Genomic DNA, 5,966 nt, shown 5'->3' on the forward strand with positions numbered 1-5,966 from the left:
TCTCAAATACGTTACAATTTTAAAGCCATTTACTGGTCAATAAATATTATGTTGTGAATAATCAGCTTTTTTTCTTTTGTATCCCCAGAACAACCATTACATTTCTAAAATAATCTGAACATTTCAGTGGCAACATTGAATTACAGTAAGTTACCTGCACCACATGCAAGTACTTTATTACTATGAACTTTCTCTGTGTGAAATTGTATTGTTTGACTGTGTACTAGTGTTTTTTTAATCAGTTATTCTCTGAAAATCTTCCCTCATGCTCTCAAATCTCATTCATGTTACTCAGAAAAATAATATTAGGTTTGGTTCACAAATAATGCTATGCATTTTTTTCTTATATCTTTATCATTTGCATTTGAATATAAGACATTTTAATTCTGAATTATAACTTCAAGTTTAGTCTTTTTCGACAAAAAAAAAAGGAAAAAGTTATTATATGGCTTCAGAAGACTTACAACACAACACATAACACATGAGTTGTGAACTCATTGATTATTTTTAGGATCTTTTCTGGGACATTTTTGGAGCTTAACCATTTTTACATAAATTGTTGCATTGAATTGAACTAGACTGTCCAGACTAGACTAGTGTACATAAGACTAGACTAGTGTACATAAGAATGGTTTCATGAATGATTTACACATTTTTTTTTCTGCTTGTTTCATGCAGTGATCGGTAAGCGATCGGTGACTGGGGTTGCATTATGCCTGAGATCTGCTTTTGGGTTCCACAGACAGAAAGTCAAACAGGTTTGGAATGTCACAAGGCTGAGGAAGTTATTTAAATTTCACAACTATCACTTTAATAACCTTACTAACAGTAAATTTTGTACTTTGCAGGGATCTCGGTAAGCTGAAATACAAGTTTGAACAAGAATAAAAATCCTCCTGTAGACCTGAAAATCACTGAAGTGCCTGGACCATCCACCAGAAAAGAGGAAAAACAAACGGAAATCGAAGCTGCGGCACCTCTTCACTTTTCTAACTCTTTAAGTACCTCACACCAACTTGGTCCCATAGTGACATTTTTGACCACAAACGAAATTGCTGACCATGTAAATTCTTATTGAAATGACTGGAATTCTCCAGCGAACATTCACAGAACAACAGATAATTTTACTGCACCTTAACTCTGTTATAATGGAAAATGTTTTCTGCTTGTTGTGACATAAGGAATACTGTTTCCGGGTCAAAGCCTCTACTTCTACTTCCTCTATCTTGTTTCATGAGAATACTCAACAACCATTTATGAACACTGTTGATTCAAGTCACACATTTAAGCTTTTCAAAAGCCATAGTGCCATAAGATCCAAGATGGCGGCGCGAGTACATCGCGAGGCTCGCGGTCTCTCCAGATTCTGTAATTTAGCAGTATTTTTCTTGCTCATTTCGGGTCTGTTCGTCCAGAACAGTTGTGCCTTAACATCGTACACCCAAGGTGAGCTTTTGGATATTGGTTTGCGAATTTCCGACAGTTTTATGGACAACCTTCGTCTCCTTCCTGAGATCGCCAGATCACCCGAGGCTATGCACTCTGCCCGGCCGGGCGGAAGTGCTCGCAGGCGGCGGCGAGATCGTAAACAAAGGCGGGGGAAGCGCGGAGGACTAAGAGCTAAGCTAAAGCTAACACCACACCGGCTCTCTTTACCCAGCATTTTCCTTGCCAATGTACGGTCGTTGTTGAACAAAATGGAGGAGATTCGACTCAACATCACATACAGCAAGAGACTTTTGAACTGTAATGTTCTAATTTTCACGGAAACATGGTTAAACAGCGGAATACCGGACAACGCTATTGAGCTAGCGGGACGCCATACATTCCGGGCGGATAGAACATTAGATGGCTCCGGTAAGACTAGAGGTGGTGGATTGTGCATTTACATTAACAAAGCTTGGTGCACAAACTCTGCTATTGTTGGGAGACATTGTTCAGCTAACCTTGAGTTTCTCATGGTTAAATGTAGACCGTTTTATCTACCGCGGGAGTTCACTTCCACTATTATAACTGCAGCCTATATTCCCCCGGATGCTGATGCCAAGTTTGCTATGAAAGAACTTCACGCAGCCATCAGTAAACAACAGACTGTTCACCCGGAAGCTGCGTTTATTGTGGCGGGTGATTTTAATCATTCAAACTTAAAGTCAGTGCTACCGAAATTTCACCTGCATGTTTCCTGTCACACCAGAGGAAACAAAACCTTAGACCATGTTTACACAAACATGGCTGGAGCTTACGTCGCGACACCCCTCCCCCACCTGGGACAGTCAGATCACCTTTCTTTGTTCCTCACCCCCAAATATGCACCTCTGATCAATCGCGTGAAGCCATCAGTGAAGACCATCAAGGTGTGGCCTGCGGGGGCAGATTTCTCACTCCAGGAAAGGTTTCTACACACAGACTGGAGTATGTTTGCTTCTCAAGCCACCAGTGGCTCTCACACGGACATTGACTGCTACACCTCCTCTGTACTGGATTATATTAATACCACCATTGACAGTGTTACAACCCAGAAGCAGATCACCACATACCCAAATCAGAAGCCATGGATGAACAGGGAAGTGCGACTCCTATTGAAGACACGCAATACTGCCTTCAGATCAGGAGATGCACAAGCCTATAGCACATCCAGAGCAAATCTGAAAAGGGGCATCAAAGAGGCCAAGCACTGCTACAAGCTTAAGATAGAGGGACACTTTTCCAACGCTGACCCTCGGCGCATGTGGCAGGGCATTCAGGCCATCAGTGACTACAAACCCTCTCACTCCACCCCCGCAGCCACTGATGTCAACTTCCTGAACGAGCTAAATGACTTTTATGCTCGCTTTGAAAGAGACAACAGAGAAACTGCCACCAAGCTCAAATCCTCAGCTGACCACCCACCGATCACACTCTCCTCCACAGATGTCTGCAATGCACTGAGCAGGATCAGCGCGCACAAGGCTGCTGGACCAGACAACATCCCTGGACGCGTACTCCGGGCATGTGCGGAGAAGCTCGCTGGGGTTTTTACAGACATTTTCAACCTGTCTCTTGCCCAAGCAGCTGTACCAACATGCTTTAAATGCACTTCCATTGTGCCAGTGCCAAAACACTCCAGCCTGAAGTGCCTTAATGACTACCGCCCTGTAGCACTCACACCCATCGTAATGAAGTGCTTTGAGCGGCTGGTCCTGGCACACCTAAAAGACTCTCTTCCATCCACATTGGACTCACACCAGTTTGCCTACCGTAGCAATAGGAGCACAGAGGATGCAGTTTCCATGGCACTGCACTCTGTACTCACACATCTGGACAATAAGAACACTTATGCACGCATGCTGTTTGTTGACTTCAGCTCAGCATTCAACACTGTCATCCCAACTAAGTTAATAGCCAAACTTGGAGACCTGGGCATCAACACCTCCATGTGCAACTGGATTTTGGACTTTTTGACCAACAGACCCCAGAATGTTCGATCAGGCTCCAACTGCTCCTCGTCCATCACACTCAACACTGGTGTACCACAGGGCTGTGTGCTAAGCCCGTTTCTCTACTCCCTCTTCACCTCCGACTGCAAGCCTGTGTACGGATCTAATTCCATCGTCAAGTTTGCGGACGACACTACGGTGATTGGTCTCATCAGCAACAACGATGAGACTGCCTACAGGGAGGAGATCAAGCACCTGGCCACATGGTGCACTGAAAATAACCAGCTCCTCAACACCACCAAAACGAAGGAGCTCATCGTGGACTTCAGGAAAGTGTCAAGAGGCACACAAGACACCATCCACATCAATGGAATGGCTGTTGAGCGTGTCTCCAGTTTCAAGTTCCTGGGGATCCACATCTCGGCGGACATGACCTGGACAACCAACACCTCCAGCCTGGTCAAGAAGGCTCACCAGCGCCTTTTCTTCCTGAGGACACTGAGGAAGAATCAGCTTTCCTCCACTATCCTGGTGAACTTCTATCGCTGTGCAATAGAAAGCATCCTGACCAACTGTGCTACAGTGTGGTATGGGAGCTGTTCTGTTGCAGAGCGCAAGGCACTGCAGCGGGTGGTGAAAACCGCCCAGCGCATCACTGGGACTCCACTACCTGCCATCGAGCACATCCAGAGGAAACGCTGTCTGCATCGAGCTCGCAGCATTCTTAAGGACTCCTCTCACCCAGCCCACAGACTGTTTTCTCTCCTGCCCTCCGGCAGGCGTTTCAGGTGCCTCCGGACCAGGACCAGCAGACTAAAGAACAGTTTTTTCCCCAGAGCTGTCTCTTTATTAAACTCTAACCCTCATTGATCCCACTCCCCTCATATACTGATTGACTCTCCTCTCCCTCCTCACACCTGCCTCCATTTTGTTATTTGCAATACTATAATGTTCATTTGCACTGCTGACTGTTATTATAGTAACAACTGTTTACATATGCATCTTGCACTACTACCTTGACTGGAATATGCTCAATTTGCACTGCCGACTGTTTATTACAGTACCGACTGTTATATATACATTGCAATACCGTACTTTAACTGTAATATGCAATTACTTTCCACTGCACTTTCACTCGGATAGCTTCTGTCCAACTTAATTTGCACTACTTTAAATCCATTGTTATACTGCTCATTTTAGCCTAACTTATACATATATCTATTTGTAAAATTCTGTTTATAGTAATAGCCATCTGTATATTATGCTCACATTCTGTTTATAGTAACAGCCATCTGTATATATATTCATAGTACATATCTATCTGTAAAATTCTGTTTATAGTAACAGCCATCTGTATATTATATTCAGTACATATCTAGCTGTAAATTCTGTTCACAGTAATAGTTATCTGTATATTATATTCATAGGACAATCTATCTGTAAATTTTTGTTTATAATAGTATTCAACTCTATATTTATTCAGTACATATCCATGTTCTGCACTTATGGAACCACTGTATATCCTGCACTTGCTGCTATTGCACTTCTGGTTAGACCTAAACTGCATTTCGTTGCCTTGTACCTGTACTTGCGTAATGACAATAAAGTTGAATCTAATCTAATCTAATCTAGTGTACATTACAGTCTCCAGTCTAACAGCATCCCAGACTTCAACATTTTATGATTCAAAATAGCTGAATAACTAACCATCTGAGATTTCGGTATAGAGATAAAGGTTAGGATCATAATTTTCAGGAATATTACAGCACAATGAGTGTATATTAGCACTGTTTGTTTGTTTTTGGCATCTGATAGAGCTTTTGGACTTGGAAACAGTGATGTCAGACTTACCATCGGACTGAAACACAAATGTTTTAAAGTTAAGTAAAGATGGACATTTTTAATTAATCAAAATGTATTTTTTTTACATTGATTTATTTCGTGGAACATATGCGTTTCCATGCATTTTGTTGAGATGTCTTTTCTTGTATAGCCTATTGTATATACATGGTTGATTATTCATGTTGCTTATGTATTATACTATTTTTTGTGTATTCATTGATATTAATCTATAGTTAGCTTTTTGTCCCATGTGCATGGAAGTGTATGTATAAAAATGAATATCAAATATGTAATAAACAATTCTTATGTTGTATTTGGTTCAATTTGTTTATTATAATAGAAGTCAAAGGTAACCATAGTAACAACATGAAATTAAATATAAAAAAAAAATTAAATGTGGTTCCTGGAGGCACCCAAAGTGGTTCCACACAGTGCCTAATATAAGAGTTCCTCAGGAAACCTGTGTGGTTCCTCAGAGAACTGCCCCTTTTTAAAGGGTGCCTAGAGGATCTACAGACGGTTCCGCCGGTGTGGCAAAGTGAAGAACCCCAAAAGGTTCCTCCAGGCATCTTTTATTTTTACAGTGTAGAGCAGGCAAGCAAAACCTAGATGCAGATGGGTTATCTAGACGTCCACATGGTGAACTTGTAAATTATGTCCAGTCCAGGAAAGAGCAGGAGCGTGTAAGCCGGTTTGTAGAGCGTCACC

The 5,966-nt window shown here is 42.1% G+C and overlaps 1 long non-coding RNA gene across 1 annotated transcript; it reads left to right on the forward strand.

The window, feature by feature from the left end:
* Nucleotides 1-1,081, forward strand: LOC311094088. Its single transcript, XR_014608560.1, has 3 exons — nt 1-145; nt 679-758; nt 849-1,081. It is a non-coding gene; the product is annotated as an uncharacterized lncRNA (long non-coding RNA).
* The last annotated feature ends 4,885 nt before the right edge of the window (nt 1,082-5,966 follow it).

This window comes from Abramis brama (assembly GCF_963993115.1).
Source record: "Abramis brama genome assembly, chromosome: 12".
NCBI classification, from domain to species: Eukaryota; Metazoa; Chordata; class Actinopteri; order Cypriniformes; family Leuciscidae; genus Abramis; species Abramis brama.